The 18,623-nt window shown below is 46.7% G+C and overlaps 2 long non-coding RNA genes across 2 annotated transcripts in view; one reads left to right on the forward strand and one right to left on the reverse strand.

Moving 5' to 3' along the window:
• Positions 1 to 18,623, forward strand: part of LOC119433166 (uncharacterized) — a 169,624-nt gene that overhangs the window by 139,092 nt on the left and 11,909 nt on the right. The window lies entirely within an intron of this gene.
• Positions 1 to 18,623, reverse strand: part of LOC125941393 (uncharacterized) — a 96,239-nt gene that overhangs the window by 29,277 nt on the left and 48,339 nt on the right. The gene's annotated exons all lie outside the window — the stretch shown is intronic.

Consider the following 18,623-nt stretch of genomic DNA (forward strand, 5'->3'; position numbering starts at 1 on the left):
CCCAATGTATACGGCGAAATACTAACCGACAAACGGAGGTGATACCATGGTTGCGCTGGGGAAAAAAAAAAAGCTTCTCTGGGAAGCTAATTTTCTTGCCCTGAACACGAAGAAGGCCTTAACATGGTTTCGTAGGTTTGGCATATTGGTGCTACGTCCTGAATTTTCCTGTCAACTCGCGGTATTAAAAACATACTTCACAGAGTGCTTTTCGTCGTCTCTGACGACACAGTCTTGACCAAGTTGGTGTCGCTTCTCTGGAAAGCTGACGGCGAGAATATGTTTAAACCGCTTAGTATGCAGTTCCTCGTACGACTTCTCAAATGATTATCTTACGTAATTCTGCAACTGAAAGCTAATGGAGGCCATGTTTCAGAACCTCCATAGTCAGCACATCCGCACTAACACTGACTACTGCAGCATCTGCGCTTCAATAACGTTTATTTGTTTTTTAAATTGTTTAAGTAAACATTAAACAGTAACAATACAGACCTTTGCTGGTAGTCAATTCCTTCCAAACGTATATAGTCATATTTACAAGCATATAGATAATTTATTTGAAAGAAGGCACAGAGGTCGGCCTGCTCTAGCGAGCTCTAGCATGCTACTCTGCACAGCGGGAGAGCATGCTACTCTGCACTCACCACCTGTTACGGCTCCGCCCCAGGTACGAGCGCTATACTCGAGAAAGTAGTCCAAGAGCTCACAAGCTCCGATCAGGCGTTGGTTCATGGACGCTAAGTTCGCTAAGCCACTACCGAAATTTCAGCAGGAAGAGGAACAGACCTGCACGTCTCTATTGAAATAGCATCTACGCCGCAGGCAGGCCCGTAGCCAGGGAGGGTGGAGCCTTAGCACCCCCCCCCCCCCGAAATATTGATCTTTCCGTGCCCATGTCCTAGCGGCGCTGAGTACCACTGTTTTATTTTATTAATGAAATCTATCGCGACGAATGGAAAATATTATACTATTACGAAGATTCATCTCAAACTAAAAATATAAAACGATTATTAAAATAGTATTAAAAAGTTACATAATTTAAATACTGCGATTCTTACCGAAAATAATTACTGAAAAATAGGCGATTTCATATAGTCAAGGCCTTCAGCAAGTGTCCCCTCCACCCTCCCCTCCCCAAAATAAATTCCTGGCTACGGGCCTGACCAAGCGTCTCTAAAAAAAGTGTGCAATACGCAGCACTCTCGGACCCGTAACGGCGCAATTCACTACGCATTATTTCTCCAGAGCCTCGATTTCCCCGCATTTGGCGCGCAGTGATGGCTGCTGCTCACAGTCCATCAAACTAGGAGACGAACCCCGGGCTCTTTGCAAGATCTTCGCACTCGCGAACATCGCAGTGCAAAATTTTACGACCACTTCCAACGTTCTATCGCTTCCATGGCCCACAGCGCGGTCTCCTCGAAGTGCTTTTTTTTGCGATTATTATTTCTTTCAGTTGTCAGTTTTAGTTTAATACTCGTCGAAGGTACAATCCAGTTGATACAAATGATATACAGACAGGGTTTCCAAAGTCAGAGACTGCACCAGAATGGTTGGTTATTTGTTGTTGCTACGCCAGGAGAAAGAGAGAAAATACAGAACAAAGTCAGGCATGTTAACCAGAAGAGCGTCCGGTCGGCTACGCTGCACTGGGGGAAGGGAAACAGCGGAACAGAAAGAGGCGAGAAGAGAAGCAAAGAGAAGGAGAATGTGTGAACGAACACAGACCGCGCCGCGCAGTCCACGGCACTCCTACAAATCAGCCGTCCCCCAAAAAAGCACTAAAGTTCCTTCAATGCCTTCTGGGCCGACGAACGGTGGGGACCGTTCTCCAGTATCCTCGGCATGGACACTGGACGATCGTCCAGTCGACTCAGCATTACGCAAGGAGTTCTGTGCCGCCCGTCCTTGGTGAGCGCTCAAAGGAGCATCCGCTATCGTAGCTAGCGCTAAGGTGAAAAAAGAAACACTGAGTAAATAAGAAAAAAACAACAGGGGGGACGTCGGCGGCGCCCAGTCAACTGAACGCCTCGGGTTATAACTGGCTGAGGCGGCCGAACGGCGTCGCGCGTTTTGATTTCCATAACTGATGAAGCAGCGGTGCGCCCAGAATCGCACACCGCAACGCGAAGCGAGCAATGCGCGCCACACCGTCTGGTCGTCGTCGTGCCTGCATAAATAGGTAAACACCGATGATCCGCTGGCGACCACGATCGGCGCGAAAACGCCAGAGTGCGCGCGTATAGTGCGTCGCATGCCCCGCTTACCGCCCACACTTCTCTGTCGTCGCTACCTTCGCTTCGTTTCTCGTTTTTTCTTTCTTTCTTCATTTCCTTCTGCGTTTTTTTTTTCTGTCTCGACTTTGTTGTTTTTTCTCCTTCGGCACGCACGACAACCCTCCTCGCCGCCGTACGTCGCTTCGATCGCGACCAGCAAGGCCTTCTGGTTTGCTTGCTTTGAACGCAATGCGAAAACGGTGCTGCTCACCCGTCCTAGCTATAGCACTTCCGCAGGCTTACAAATACAAAACACTCGCGGTGTATAACCTCGGCAGCTGCGGTATAAGCGCTCGACTCCTGTCACGTGGGCGCATATAGCACGTTGCGGACTCTGTTCTGGATCTTCTTGGCTTTCAACCGAGAGCGTTTCCGACTGCCTTGGTTTTCTGCTTCCGGTGAGTAGAGCGCCCGACGGCGTGATCCGTCGTCGTGAATAAGAAATCGCTTCTCACCGATGGCCGATCGTTGCTTTTTGTCCAGTCTCAGCGCAGATTACGGTACTCGGCTTCTAACAAAGGAACGTCGCCAGGAATCGCGTTCCGTAAGATCTCGCATACAAGCCCCCTTCAAATGAATGCTTGCGAAAAGTAAGACGATGCTCCTCTTGTGGCAAAGCAGAACGGAACAACGAAACATTGATCTAAAGGTTGATTTGGAAACATTGAAAAGCTCGCATTAGAGAAATAATTTCACGCAGGAAACAATGAATGTCCAAGTCGTAAATAATGGACGAAAAGGTTTACCTTATGAAGAAAGGAACTAATAAAGTGAAGCTCTTAGGCGCCAGTTCCTGCGTTGAACATTGGCGTCCCTTGGCGTAACCGAGCGAACGAGCACAGCGAAGGATAAAAGAGCGAAAGCGGAGCGTAGCGGGGGATGAAAGACGGCGATAGCGAAGAGAACGCGAGGAGGGAAGCGGAGGAGGAAGTTGCAGCGGAACCATGAGGCGGAAGGCGGAGGAGGACGGTATGGCAAAAGCATATTAGATGGAATGTGTAGTGCCGCGCAAAACGTGTTCTGCGGCGATGATCACTGCGAGATGGCGCCAGAGTAGCGCCAGTCGTCTGTTCACCGCTGACGCTATCGATAAGGCGTGCGGCGAGCGCGTCCATCCGATACCCTATATGGAAACAAAGCGCTGCATGAGTGGAGGTCTTTCTGCGGTGGCTGCAATGAATTGCGCCCACGTGACACCCACGTGCTTCCTCGATCTCGCGATCTCCCCATTAGTGGGGCAGTCGCGCCACACTTTGCTGCATTTGCAACGTGCCGCACAAGATAAATTGTCTGCGATAGTCAATATATCGAAAAATGAAAACACGTATGGAGCTACGCTCAAATTTTGCATTAGGGAGTGTCGTAATCTTCGGTGATTTTTTTATTTACAGAAAGATGAGGAACTCCGCCTTGAACCAGCTTGCTCTGGCCTCCTTCTCTGTTTTTCGGTAGGGTGGGGGAAAGGGTAACGGCAACGTACGATGAACAGAACGAGGTGTACAAATGCATAATGCTGCGACATTACTCGTGCTACGCCTCCAGATCGGCGTGTTGTAAATGCCTCAAACGACTTTTGTATTTATTCAAGCCCGACAGAAACTCACAGGACGATGGAAGCCCTGGCGAACACAAGTCCGCTTGTAGAAACGTTGGCCACAGCGACATTACTTGTTCGGTCACTGTTGATCATTTTATATTCATATATTTGCTGTCGCAAAACTTGCGTAGGGACGAAGGCCATAACTAAGGTTCTCGGATTATATAGTGTAAGTTATCTTGATAAGGTTATTTGATAAGGATAAAGAAATTTGCAGAAGAATAAAATTGGGTTGGAGTGCATACAGCAGGCATTGCCAAATCCTGACTGGGAGCGTACCACTGTTGTTGAAAAGAAAAGCGTACAATCATTGCATTCTACCGGGGCTAACATATGGGGCAGAAACTTGGAGGTTAACAAAGAAGCTCGAGAACAAGTCAAGGACCGCAGAGAGAGCGATGGAACGAAAAATGTTAGGCCTAACGTTAAGAGACAGGAAGAGAGCGGTGTGGATCAGAGGACAAACGGGAATAGCCGATGTTGTAGTTGACATTAAGCGGAAGAAATGGAGCTGGGCAGGCCATGTAATGCGTAGGATGGATAACCGGTGGACCATTAGGTTTAGAGAATGGATATCAAGAGAAGGGAAGCGCACTCGAGGACGGCAGAAAACTAGGTGGGGGGATGAAGTTGAGAAATTTGCAGGCGCAAGCTGGAATCAGCTAGCGCAAGACAGGGGTAATTGGAGGTCACAGAGACGGGTCTTCGTCCTGCAGTGGACATAGATGATGATGATGATGATGATGATGATGATGATGATGATGATGATGATGATGATGATGATGATGGATAAGGTTGTCTTGTAAGTTATTTTGAATCACCAACTCGCTGGGGCGAGTTGGTGATTCAATATCGGCATGTGTGCACAGCGCCAAAGACAATTACTGAAGGAAGATCACAACACAGTGCCTGTGTTGTGTTCTTCCTTCAGTCCTCGTTTTTTGTGCTGTGCACACATGTCCGTGAGTAATCTGGTATCTTGGAGTAGGTAAAGGAGTATCTGTTTTCGTATTCACTTTGCGGGCACCATTGTTAGGCGGCACCGAAGAAGACGTGGCAACTGATGACGTGTGCCAAGTAAACAGCTCTAAAATATAAATGCTGCGCGTAGAAAGGATGCAGAGCCAATGTCGAGTCGGTCATGTTGTCCTACAACTAGCATGATGGAAAGATGTGCGCATTCTCCCCAGCCTGCTTACTTCTAGCTTCTACGCCTGCACTCAGGAAGCTGCCAGAAGAACAATACAGAGCTTGAGGTGTGATTAATCCCAATACACTGAGCACCTGACACACGTCAAGAATTACACAATTTCTAATGCAATTAACGTTTGAAGAAGGTTTGTATCAGATTGAGGGGGAGAGAAAACTTCATTTATTAAAGTTCTTGGGTTTTCAAACGTTCACAGTCCGGAGCCTTACTGGTGAATTTTGCCAAAGCCAACCCAATTAATTCTGCCTGGCATACTTGATCTTAAGGTATGGTGACTTGAGTCAGCCACCGGGTGTTTGGTGGTCGAGTGTGGCGGGAGCTTGAGTGGAGGGATGCGATTGACGGGCCAAAGTCACAGAATATCTGCTGCGTGTCACTTTATTATACGCAGTGTGTGCATTGCGTTACGGAGTGAGAGGGTCATTGGCCAGGCAGCCTAGCAGGTGGAGTCGAGTCGGTGTTCGCAAACTGTTTGTCAGCGCTTGTCGAACGAGTGAGCCCGGTCTTCGCTTTGATTTGCAACTGATATTGGGAATCATTCTTTTGTTCGCTCGGTACCTGAATAAAAACCACCGACACTGTCGCCGCCAGGGGAGCTTGTAACCGACTGGTTTCGTATGTTATCTCCGACGTACTTCGAGATGGCTCCAGTGTAACTGCAATGGCGCGCATCGAGCACACATGTACGCGATAAAGCGAAGGTGTCTGGAGAGACAGCGTCAAGATGGTGAGGCGGAAAGACCACATTGCGGCACTCTAAGCGTCGTAAGTCACCTCAAAGCGTGGCCTTCGAGATCCGTTTCTGCTACATTCGGCAGCTGTCACTGAGGCGTGAATTTAAACGCCGCCTACATATGAACCATGTGAGCTCGTGGCCCACAGTTTGGAAAACCATGGCCGGGTGTAATGCAATAATCCTATTCCAACGCTATTCCTTTTCGATTTTGTTTTACTACACGATATTTAGGAGATGTTGGCACCTTTAAAGCAGCGCCGGCTGCTCGTTTTTTTTTTTTTTTTTTTTTACGTGGAACGAATGCACGCTAAAAAGATGAAATAACGAACTGGAGTTGAAGAGAAAGAAAGTCAGACTTGAAAAAAAAAAAAACCTAACATACGTGCACTAAAGAGCTCACAGCAGAGATCACACAAGATACATCGGAACATATTAGGTCGTCTCATAAATGCCGAAACGACAACTCCAATTCACGAAAGAGTTCACACAAAGCACGCTATAAATGTGAAATCAGGTCGCATAGATACACTAAATACCCCCCCCCCCCAAAAAAAAAAAAAGAAATGGGCAGAACTCATCTACGATGACTATCCAAGTATGCAAATAGCCGCAACGCGCCATGCCTGAGACGTGTACTGAAACCGGGCTTTTCTCTCACGACCAAAGCCTGGCCGTCCAGAGTGCCCGCGATCAGGCCGTCAAGCTCGGCTTGACGGTCCCTACGTGGGACTAGCCGGGTGACACGGGGTCCCCCCTGCGCCTTCTCTGGACCGAAATGAAGTTATTTCACTCACTCACTCTCTCTCACGCATCCCTCTGAACACACTATGTCATCTAGTGGCGCCGCCACGAAATCAGCGCATACCCAATGGCACATACCCAAGTTGACGTCATAGAGGTTCACCTGACGTCATAGAGGTTCACCTGACGTCATGGTTCACCTGACGTCAGAGAGGTTAACTTAAGAGCGGCACATGCACAGTGGCACATACCCATTACTACATGCCCGCGGGATCGGCTCACAATTTTAGACTGCACTATCTTCGGGACATGCGCGCGTTTTTTTTTTAGTTACACAGTTACATAGGTAGCCCGGAAAGAAAACTGGCATGACAATGCGAAGAAATGATATCCGCAATCAAAAAAAAAAAAGAACGTGAAGTCAGATCACCAATTCACATCAATTCAGGAACAGAAAAGAATACACATTCGAACTACAATACATATTTTTCAACACTATTACTGACTTCCGAAAATTGCTGCAGGGCCGTTTCACCCTTCGCCGATGGCTCAAGCTATAGCACTCCACCCACGTTGTCGCCGGGATCGGCCGGCCGTGAATGGTGGATAATAAGAAAAGAATGGAGTCGAGCGAAAGGAATCCTACGTCATAACCGGCCACGTCTCTAAAGGCATGTCAGCAATGCTGCCGGCAAACAAGTGCAGGCGTCACGTTCATGGCTTGCTGTGATCACGGTGAAGGCGATACCGTTAACGCGCGAGAAAGAACAAGGGGCCGAATTCACAAAGCGTACCGTTCCTCAGTGACGTTTGCCATTGATTGGCAAAGTCCGATAATAATATGCCCAACATCTAGATAGGCTGGTACCTGCTCTTAAGAACAGTTAAAGGACGAGAATGTTTTCTTTTCTTTTTTCTTTTTTTTTTTGTGAACCCGGGCTAAGATTCTTACATCGTGTTTCCTTAGCACACGATCGGCCAATGCATCGCTATATCTGCGAAACGTCTACGCTTGAGTTTTACAATGGTGAAGCTGGATATCATTTCATTTCATTTTTATTGTTTCCGCCACATTACAAGCCAGGGGAAGGTATGGCCAAAGCCAGAAGGGACTGCCTGACAATGGTCCTGCTGCCCATGCATGTTCAGCAGTAGCGTAAACATCATATAAATATCATACAGTAGATAGCGGAAGCCCTGTATCTGCATTGCCCCTTTGCACCGCTTCTATCAGAGAAAGAAAGTTCCATAAAATTATTATTCAATACTTTCATATGATAATATAAGGGAAAGAGAGAGAGAGAGCTGCTGACTTCATTACGACTCAGCAAATGTGAAGATGTTTGCCTGGCCGATAGCCTGGAGTGCTACTCCAGCCAGTCGTTGGGTGAAAATTATTGCTTGCGCAGTGGTCACAAAACACACAAATAGCCTGACGGCGCGCATGAATTCGATATGAGACCGCCTATGGCAAAACATAATTATACAGGATTAGTGTACACATGAATCATGGGTCATACAGGCTCTTTTAACAGTCTCCCACGAGCCTGCTGCATGTCTCAGTTCTGATACTTGAAAAAAAAAAAATTGTGACACTCTTTTCATCGAGACCGCTGTGTCCTTGCCCACTCAGTTCGCTCTTACAATGTTTCCAGCGTTCCCGTTGCGCAGGTGTCAGCCTGTAGGGCATACTCGCAACGTGACTGATAACTTAAAACGCGAATCCAATAAGATGATGATAAACACGTTTTTATTAAGAGATGGCTCTAAGGCATAATATTATATCGAATAAAAATAAAACAATGTCAAGACGAGTAGAAAGAACAGGAAATAATGGTCCGCTATAACACCGCGTAGCCGAGAACATAATTCTCAAAGCGTGAATGGAGAGAGTGCATCAGACGTATTCTTTCGATGAAGAGCCCTGAAGGAAGGGGGTTACCGCGAAGTCATCAGCGAACCCAAATGAACCGACCGACGCGACACCAAGTCTTCCATCAACGTCTCATAATGGACGCCGAATAGCATTATTCATGAAATGCGCCCGAATAATTTTTTTCGTCTTTTTTCCCACCCTCGAGGATAATACCCTTTTCTTTCTCGTTAAAAAAAAAAAAAAAACGGGGGGAGGCGAACGGAAGACAGGAATGCCAACAAGCAAATAACGAGGTTTAATCAAATTGTGACACACTCCCCTTTTTTTCTCTCTCGCTATCTATAGCGACGCTTCTTTGTGGCCTTATTGGTCACTTTTACACCCGCCGCACACTGATATCATTTGGTTACCTCGCGCACAGAGGCGAAATCTGGGGACCTCCGGGGCTTTTGCGCTAATTTCCTGCGCCTGCTTCGCGGGGAAATTGGATTACGCGGCGCCAAATTGATGGAGCCATTGAAGGTTGAACGCAGCACGCAGGGTTTCAAAGGTATCTCGTATCCTCCGCAAGCTTAGGGCAACACAGAAGCCTGACGTGCACACTTCACCGCAGGAACACGATAGGCTGCTCATGTAGTTAAAACTTACACCGGCTGCAGCTACAGCCACGCCAATGCCGTGGGTGTATCATGCAATATATGTTCCACTTACCCTGACAAAAAAAAAATCAGAAGGAAAAGCGAATATTTGCTCTGTTTTCATTTTCATCCGCTACTTTTTTCTAATGTATTTACATTCTTTGACCATCAGTGCGATGAATGCGCCGCCTACATGAAAATCGTGCCCGCGGGGCCAGCCTACCCGACCCTTAAACAAATGCCCGTGTTGACATTACCGCGGCATATCTGAGGTTTTAGCATAATTAAAAGCGTATCTGAACAAAGAAAGTGGCCATTCCATAAAACACTTTTTCTCTCTCCCCCTACAAATTTTCTGGCGTTATAATTATTCTCACCGCCCAGTACATTGTTCAGCTACGCAGTATTTCTCACCCCCTACTTCCCTGCCCCGTCAAAGTTTCAAAAAAAAATACACACAAGACGTCAAGCATAAATTTAAGCGGAAACACACGAGTGTCCACGAACAAAAGAAGCCAAGAGTAACCACATGCTCGCGTTTTTTTTTTTTCTTTTTTTCTTTTGGTCCCGCGAACCAACTCGACACTCCACTCACCTCTTTTCAAATGCACACATCCGAGCGTCCGGTACCCATGGAGAAGAAGAGAAAACAAAAATTTGCCCTGCGGGCCCCGGACACACGTGACGAACTGTCCACACGCATAATCTATCGATTGTGTATATATACTCCTCAACGCTCGTATCAAACCTGCTACGTGTCCCCACCGGCACGTCTCGCCGGCGAGATTTAATTATCTTATTAAATCTCCGGCCGCGGTGATCACCCCCCCTCACGGCCGATCTTGTCCTCGGCGTTCCATCTTTTCTTAGACGATGAGCCTCCAAGACAGCACCGCATGTACATCGCACACTGAGTCGTGTTGTTTACATACGCCGTTATACATCTATATAGAGACATGAAGACCCTTCAGAGCGAAGCCCTTGTTCGCCACCATCGCAGCCGCAGCTGGCTTCTTGTGTGCGATGCTGTAGATTAATCGCTGAGCTTCCCCACTGTGAGTGAGTACCGCGTTCAACGCTCTGTAGGGCACGTGATTCATTGGACCGAGCTACATACTAAAGAAAAAACAAGAACTAGAAAACAAAACAATGAGAATAGAATTCGGCTGTTCCTGTTTGGCGAGAAAGTCTATACGGAGAGGATCAAATTCGTCTGAACGATGTCGCGTCGCAACGCTTAGGATATGAGACTTGATTAAAAGTAAGTGGAACGGCGGACCACTGCGGTAAGCGCAACAAGGCGTAATAATGCAACCGATCGGGTCGACGGACGCAAAAGCACGCTTCGAAGTGAACGGGCTTTGAATACGGTCCCTGTATCACTTGGGTCGTTCCCAAGACCGTGACGGCAAGGCAAGATTGTCTTGGGATCTCTGGATTCTGAGCCTTGGGCGCCAACACAGTATGCTAAAAGGAAGTCACAAAACGCAGTCGCGCATATATTGATATGGCGGCCGCGAAAGTCATCTTTTTTTTGTTTCAATTTCTTGCAGCAGCAACCACGCTTTAATCTGTCGGGAACAGCAAGAAGAAGAAAAAAAAAAGCAAAAAAAAATGAAATGAAGAACGGGGTGAGATGTAAAAGAGGCCTGTTGATTATCGCTTTGTTCGATTTAGCGCAACCGCAATAACGAAAAGGCGCTTGATGTTTAGATTGAGGTGTATACCTTAACGAAAACCGGCAAGTCAAAATTAATCCCTATTTCGCGAATACTGATATTTTATTTATTTATTTAGTTAGTTGTTTAGTTATTTCAGAATTGCATTCGTTCTAGTACAGAGTAGCCAGACTCCTTTAGTCACGTGTTACCGTATCGTTATCTATAACACTCTGCCCACATCTGCTTTATCTCCTAAAGTTGCCCATGCCTTTGAAATTCGCGCCCGCATCTCTTCCTTGTATTTTCTTTTTTTTTTTTTTTTTTTTGCACCAATACAGTGCAGGGTGCCAAACCGGATCTTCCCCTCCGGTTAACCTCCCTGGCTTTCCCCCTTATTCTCTTTTTTTAAACCAAAGCTGTTTTCCTCTAATGATTATCTCTATCACTGACCAGTTAACACTCTAAGAGATTTGAACCGCGGAGCTTATGCAAAGTGGATGTTTTCTGCGTTTCTGACTGGATGGATATTTTCGCACACCATTACAATGGGCTGAGTCATCTCTGGATTATTTTTTGTTTGTTTGTTTATGCAGCAGACAAGTGCCTCACCTTGTTCCGAGTACTGGCTTCTCTCTCATTCTCTCTTTTTCTTAGTTTTTTTCTTTTTTTTTTCTCGTGCACCAGCTCGTGTCTCAAAAAGCAAGCCACTGCCCCATGTGCTATCGTACATACTTTCTCTCCCGATTTTTTCCTTGCCGTCCATGCAAAATGCATTGATCTGTTTTGTTCCCATCCCTTTAGCGTCCAATGTTTACCGCGTCTGTTTCTCTCACTTTCTTTTTGAAGTCTCCGGTTTATTTACTTGTACTTCCAGTTGCTCTGTACTTGGTCGTTAGCTTCCTTGACCTGTTCCTCTGTTCCGCGTCCCCGCTTTCGAGGTACATATGCCTGGTGTTCATTTTTAAGCTTCGCGGCATTTTTTTTAAAAAACATCGCCTGTGGCAAGTAGCGTAGTTCTTATTGTTGAGCTTGGTTATTCGAAGAGGTGGACATTAGTAGCAGGAGAAATCTAAACACATATTCAACTAATTAACAAGAATTGAGTAATGAACTTCTTAATTACTTTACGACACATGTTGCAATTTACTAATTGTAGCCGGTGAGCTTGCAAGACGCATCCAGTTGAAATGAATTTCCAGGATGACACCAGTTTCGAGATAGTATTTCCCGAACTACGGGACGAAATACATGGGCGGTCCACTTACTTTTGTGAATCAATGTTTAAAACAGCATTCTGGTAAAAGAAGTAAGTGGAACAACAGTGCATTTTTACGGCGACTTTGAGGGCGCATATCTCCAAACTGGTGTCGTTCTGGAAATTCATTCCAAGTGGATACGCCTGACAAGCTCACCGGCTACAATTCGTAAATTGTAATGTCTGTAGAAAAGTAATTAACTGGGAAGTTAACTAGTGAATTTATGTTATTTCGTTGAATGTGTGTTCCGATTCCTCGTGCTACTAATGTCCGCCTCATGGAATAACCCAGGTCAGTGATAATAATTATGCTACCTGCACAGGTGACTTCTAAGAATTGCGTAAAACTTAAAAATTGGCCCCCTGTATGTGAGCACTCTAGCTGCCCGCTAGTTGCCTATTTCTTACAATCCATAATATCGAGTCTTTCCTCAACACTAATCATACAAACGGTCATTTCTGACATCAGCAGAGGCCCAAGCGACGTCACATATTGCACTGCCTGATTTGTGGCTTTACCTTGGGCAACCAATGGGCGGGGCGGCAGCAGCAGCAGCGCTGACAGTGGCATCGTGTGGCGACTTATTCACCCATAAAGCATCAGGAACGTTTTGTGGCATTTTGTTATCGTAGGAGAAAAAAAATTCAAACTGAACGCTATAAATTCATGGTTATGTTGTTGGCGGCGTGGTTACACCAGCAAACGGTAGCATATCGCCCGTAATTGCAATTATAGTTTTGTGCATTCTGTTCGAAGTCGACATCAAGACATGCCGTCACCTGCACGGCTACTCACGAATACGTATCTTACGCATCCGGTATTCCATGAATGGTAGTACATATATACGAAAAGCTTGAAACTGTCTATACTGAAGCGCGGTGCACGCATCAGTCAAATTCCTTGAAGGTGCAGTAGTTCTGCGTGTATTTCGCACGAGAACACATTTGCTGAAAATTCATTCATTCGTTTAGATAACGCACGGACATGCTTCTGACTGGCCGAATGCATTAGGGGTCCAATATCAAATATTTGAAAGTAATTTAGTGTAGTTTAACGCCGACCTTTAATTACGCAGACTGATCCTTATATAGAGGCGACCAATATCATCAGGCTTGTGATAAGCATAATGCTACCGTGATTTCATTGCCGTAACGTTAAAAAAGTTGGTGTAGGTAAGAAGAGGCAGCCTTTATGTAATAGTCAATTAAGTGAAGGAAGGCAGGTACGTTAGTCAGCGTTTGCTACCCTACACTCGGAGGTTGCATAACGTGGTATGGTAGACTGATAGAGAGAAAGAAATGGCGGAACCGAAAAATACTCCCACGTGTAAGAGAGAGAGAGAGAGAAATAGAGAAGGTCTTTATTTAACTGGAGAGAAAATGGCTGCATAGGGACGGGGACTATAATTCCACAGGAGAGCGGAAAAAATAAAATAAGGATATAAATGAACGAGTAAACACGATAGCGATATATATATATATACCTAAGACTGGCTAAAAGTCTTGGTTTTTCTGCACGTACAAGTAACCCCACCGCGCCGTCAGCGTTCTTGTAAAGAAGGAAGGCGCGCATACAACACGACTACGAAAAGATGGCAACACCAGCGCGCATGTCGCCGGAAAAGAGGGAAGTCGGTTTTCACATTAAAGTAGCATGCATATACCTACATATGGAAGTGCATAGGCGTTTGTCAGACACAGCTGAGCGGTTGGGGAAAATTCGTCCTAGACCGGGAAGGAACGTGGCGCGGCAGCCCTCCTGGTCAGTAAAAAACGAATTGTGCTCAAATCTTGGAATCATTGTTTTAGATATGAATTCGTATAGATTCTCTTTGTAGGGCATATTAGCCACGTTAAATGAGATAGACACGAACAAACAAAAAACCCGAATATCGGGACCGGCTGCTGGACATTCTAGTGTCTTCTAATACCTCGACGGCGTCTATTATACTCCCGCTTTGGGGCTACCATCTGCTGAGGAAGGGAACAGGACATAAGAAATTGGGGAGGCCAAGTTGGAGTTGCGTAGGTCTAGCCTTTATGGAAAGGTATTCCCGGAGAGTGTCTAGGATTCTCTTTCTACACTAAGGCGCTGATTTTTACCTCGTCCATTGCGGGGAAGCTGCTTGACGGAAGATTGCGGCTATCTGGCTCATAATCTTGCATCGCACCCCAGCTCATGACTGCGCACTCTGGAACTTACCGCATTTACTTTGCATTTACCGCCCTAATGACCAACTTACCCCGTTTTCAACAAACTCTACAGCATTTCCCACGCAACTTCCTTCTTCATTCAGTTGGATACAAGCCGTCGTTCTTACAAAACTTCGTCCACCCTATCGGATTTAAGCGCAATTAGTTTGTTCAGTGCAAGTCTTTCAGTTTAGTTTCGAGGCGCGGTAGAGAGACAGCCAGCGGGAAGCGCCAGGGAGCGGGAGGCTGGTGGCGCCGGCGGAGAAGGAGAAGCGGGATCCTGGGGAAAAAGTGGGGAAGGGAAGGTAGGCGTGAGTTATTGATCGTCAAAGCTAGGAGGGAGCGCGACGGCCGTCGCCGCGCTCAACGGGGATAACGGGAGTGCGCGGGGCGACGAGAGAAAGTGAGGGGGAAAAGGGGATCCGGTCGGGGGAAGGAAGGCGCGCGCGACCGAAAGCAACAGGCGAACATCCCGGCTGCGGTCGGGTCCTGTGCCCAACGACCCCGCCACCCAGTGATGGCCGCTGCGCTGCTCTCTGAAGGCGGCAGGCACTCGCTGCTGCGGCGCTCGTGTGTGCCTGCCGTGGGGGTATAGAAGCTATAATAAAGCAGAACAAACGAGACACGTCACTGGAGTCGGGAAGAAAGGGAGGTGGGCAATGGGGGAAAAAGTATGTATCTAGAGCTGCACGAGCGAGATACAGGTCGAGGGTGGGGAAGAAAACGGGAAACAGGGAAAAAACATGGAGAAAAGGGGAAAGTTGGTGTCGCGGGAAACCGTGAACAAAACAGCAAAAAATGGAGGGAAATGAAGGAAGCACGAAGCAGCGCTGAGCGCTTGGTGGCACGGATAGGAGTGAAGATAAATGAATGAGGAATGGTTCCGGTGGGGGCCCGTTGTGCAAGAGAAGAGCGACCGCGGAAATAGATTCGGCCCGGTGCCGTCGCGTAGCGTGTGCAGCGCGTGCGCTTGTACGAGAAGGCGCGAGCACCTGACACGCGCTGAAACGATGTATCTGCCTAGAGGACGTCTCGGGAGTTGGAATCACGGGAGCGGAATGTAACTATAAGGGTAAACGCGTAGCGCAGAGCGTCTAGGGCGAAATGTTGCACGCGCTGTCTAAACAAAAAGGCTCGGGTCACATATCTCATCCACCCCCAATCCACACTTGCCGGCACCTGGCTTAAAAGTTGCGATTTCTTTTGCAGCAGTTTATCTTAGAAGCTGTACCTTGTCGGTACAGCTTCTAAGATATCATCATGATCACCCTAAGTACACTGCTGGACAAAGGCTGCTCCGAGAGATCTCCAGGTAACTTGAGTTCTACATTAACAGAAGGCAGCCTAGAGCCGCAATGTTTTTTTTTTTTGTTTTTTGTATATCACTTAACGCGTTCGTTTACCACCCCATACATGTATGTTGTATTTCGTTTACCTTCGGGATAGTTGTACTACTCCATCATACCTTTAATCATCTGTTCTGCGCCGGTCACTTCTCTTCATTTCCAGTCGGTTATCCTCTAAACCAGAATACCAGGTGTACGTACATTACGGTATATACATAATGCCTCTCCGCAAGCTTTCACTTAAAATCTAGTAGGAGTAAACTTTTAGCTAAAGCAGCACCTGTCTTTTCAAGTGACACCAAATGATACGAATCCGCCATATGCTCCGCTCGAGATGCCAGAATGAGGTGGCCACGAGGACCGCCGTCTCTTTCGTTACCTTCAGCGAACCGGCTGGTGAAATTATAATTGAAACAGACAAACACTCCCGGCGCGCATACCTCAGCCGCGCACAAAAACACAAACGTTTAGACAAGTCTCAAGCACAGCAATCAAGTAACAGTTCGTGCAAATTTTTCCTGTCGAGCACCTTTATACTGTGGAGCAACACGCTGTCAGTCGTGACTGCAATATATATATACATATATATACTGATGGCTCATGACAGCGTGTGCCCTTCTTTCACCCATTGTCGCAGGGGAAGTGCAAAGGGGGTGGGGGGTCTGAGGGAGCGATTTAGAACCCTCGCCTGCTTAATTATTGTGTTTTTGCATTCCCGTGACAGTGGTCAGCCAAGCATTCCGCCGAGATGTGCTATCGATGCTCTGTTATTTTAAATTCAGTCATGTATATAGGACCTTTTGCCGTCTAGTAGGTGTTCTAGATCACATGTAGTTAATTCTAGCGGTTTTCTAGTCGGAAGATTGCGCAATCGAGTCGAATGCGAATATTCGAGAGAAACGACCAACGAATAGCGAATTGAATATTGAACACCTTCTCGTTTCTTAACTAAGCGAAACACATGTATAAAGATTGCGTCTGTTCGGAGTAGTCCTCACTTGCAGTAGTCTCTCTTCCTCAAGAATCCAATAAGTGTTGGTGTCCCTCGTATTCGAGCATAAGCGTATATTCGACGATTTCGAATGGTAAATTCACGAATTTAGTTCCAACGGAATAGCAAGGATATTGGAGTCCCAATCAAAATTTCGAATATTCACACACCCCAAGTTTCTTTTGTTGCAGAGCCAATCGTAGTTTTGCTTTAAAGAAACGTCAAAGCGATTCCACACCTCCGATGACCGAGAGCATAAAAACGCTCACGCAGCAGCCCACCATCGTCAGCGAGATTAAACAGGCTTCGTTCTGCCTGGGACGCGCAGTTGTTTAAAATATTTCTGCATACCTGGGGAAATTGATAATTCTGTGACTTGAAAATTGGGCACACAGACTCGCGTGTAATCACTCACGCGCGCCTGTTGTGTATACAGCGATTCCGGTAAACAATCTTGTTAGCAAGAAGGCGGTGATTCAGTTGCCCTACTGCTGCGAAAGAATTTCTTGAATTAGTTGGCGTCAGGTAACACCCTCTGTGGAGATGCTTAAACGCAACCAACGAATAAACTATTATTAGATTATTTAACAGAAGCCCAAAGTGGCCTCTTATGACCATATATCTGTTGCATAATTAATTCTTAGTTCAGCCTAGCATTAAAAAAGACAGTGTTTGTGAATTATCCTAATTACTAATAGTGAGAAGCGATAACTCGTGTCTGTTTCAAGAAGATCGTGAACAGCTGTGGTCTTATATTTTAAATAAACAATACTTTAGTGTAAGAAGAGAAGGCGGCATGAAGTTATTAACGGTAGTTTAACAAGTAATGTCACTGAAATCAACATTTCGACAAGGGGACGTATACACCGGTATGGCATGTGTAGCCACCGATGAGTTAGCAATGTAAGCTTTGCTAATCATCTGAAAGCTCGCAACGAGTTAGCGAGGACAATATCTTTTCAAAAAAAAAACTATGGGGGCACCTAAGCGATTCTGATCATGCGTAAATGCGAGGACATTACTTGTCCTTGAGTGTGTCGCTTAGTTATGTCGCTGAGTTATGTCGCTGAGTTATGTCGCTGAGTTTAGTGGTGCGGCGAAACGTTTCGGAGTTCAGTGCTGCCACGTTATGTTTCCGAACTGCAGTTCACCGTGTTCGCTCCGCAGCCGCTCGCTCTGCCTTTCGCGTTGTCGGGCACTTGGGCGGTGAACGTCGTTTCAGCTGCAGGAGCAGCAGCTCGATTCGCACGTTTCACTGCGTTGCCATGGTTTCGTACTTCGTCGGCAGTGAATTGGTACTCGGGCCACGCTCTTCTGTCTCACCTGATGATGTACAGGCGAGCGATTCAACTTCGAACGATGAAGATTTCACAACAGTGGCGCCACTCCTGTCATGCGCCATCTGATGAATCGCCCGCCAGGCAGAGCCCGGCCGCGGGCACATCCTCGAAGATATTCAGCGCTGTCGCATGTTGTAACTGTGGCGCAATGCAACGTCTACGGAGCGGTAGCAGTGGCCGTGGGGCAGAGGATCGAATCGGTCACCGTGGCCACCGTTTATTTTTTTTTTAGACGTTTAGGTGAAGATGACGTAATTTCTGTGCCGTTTTTCTGCCCTGCATTTCTGCCATGGCTTTCTGATGATGGCGGGGTCCCACAATGAGCCAAGTGATGGAAAGGAAGCATATGAACTGTGGAGTAACAAATCAAGCCTAGTAATGTAGAGAAGCAAGTTTGGAAATGCACCATTTCCTTAACTTTGTTCACTTAGTTACGCAATTGTGAATGTATTGTTTTCTAGTGTGGCGCACAAATTTTTCCAAAATTCGTTTAGAACATCCTCATCACACGTTGACATTTCCACCATCGAACTTCAACCAAAAATAGGCAACGCACGAAGACCAAAGCACATCTCCCCACGGCGCACAGCAGTGTAAACCCTCTTGACCACGCTTCCGTTTTGACGCCCACGAGCGGTTCTTAACTGCGCACCGAGCTCCCATGCCACTAACCACTCGGTTCAGTCAAGCAGGCACCAACCTCTTTGGTTCGTCTAACCTAACCATGACACACGCCACCGTGTTACCAAACTTCCTTTCTGCG

The sequence above is a fragment of the Dermacentor silvarum genome, chromosome 11 (assembly GCF_013339745.2).
Source record: "Dermacentor silvarum isolate Dsil-2018 chromosome 11, BIME_Dsil_1.4, whole genome shotgun sequence".
Classification (NCBI taxonomy): domain Eukaryota; kingdom Metazoa; phylum Arthropoda; class Arachnida; order Ixodida; family Ixodidae; genus Dermacentor; species Dermacentor silvarum.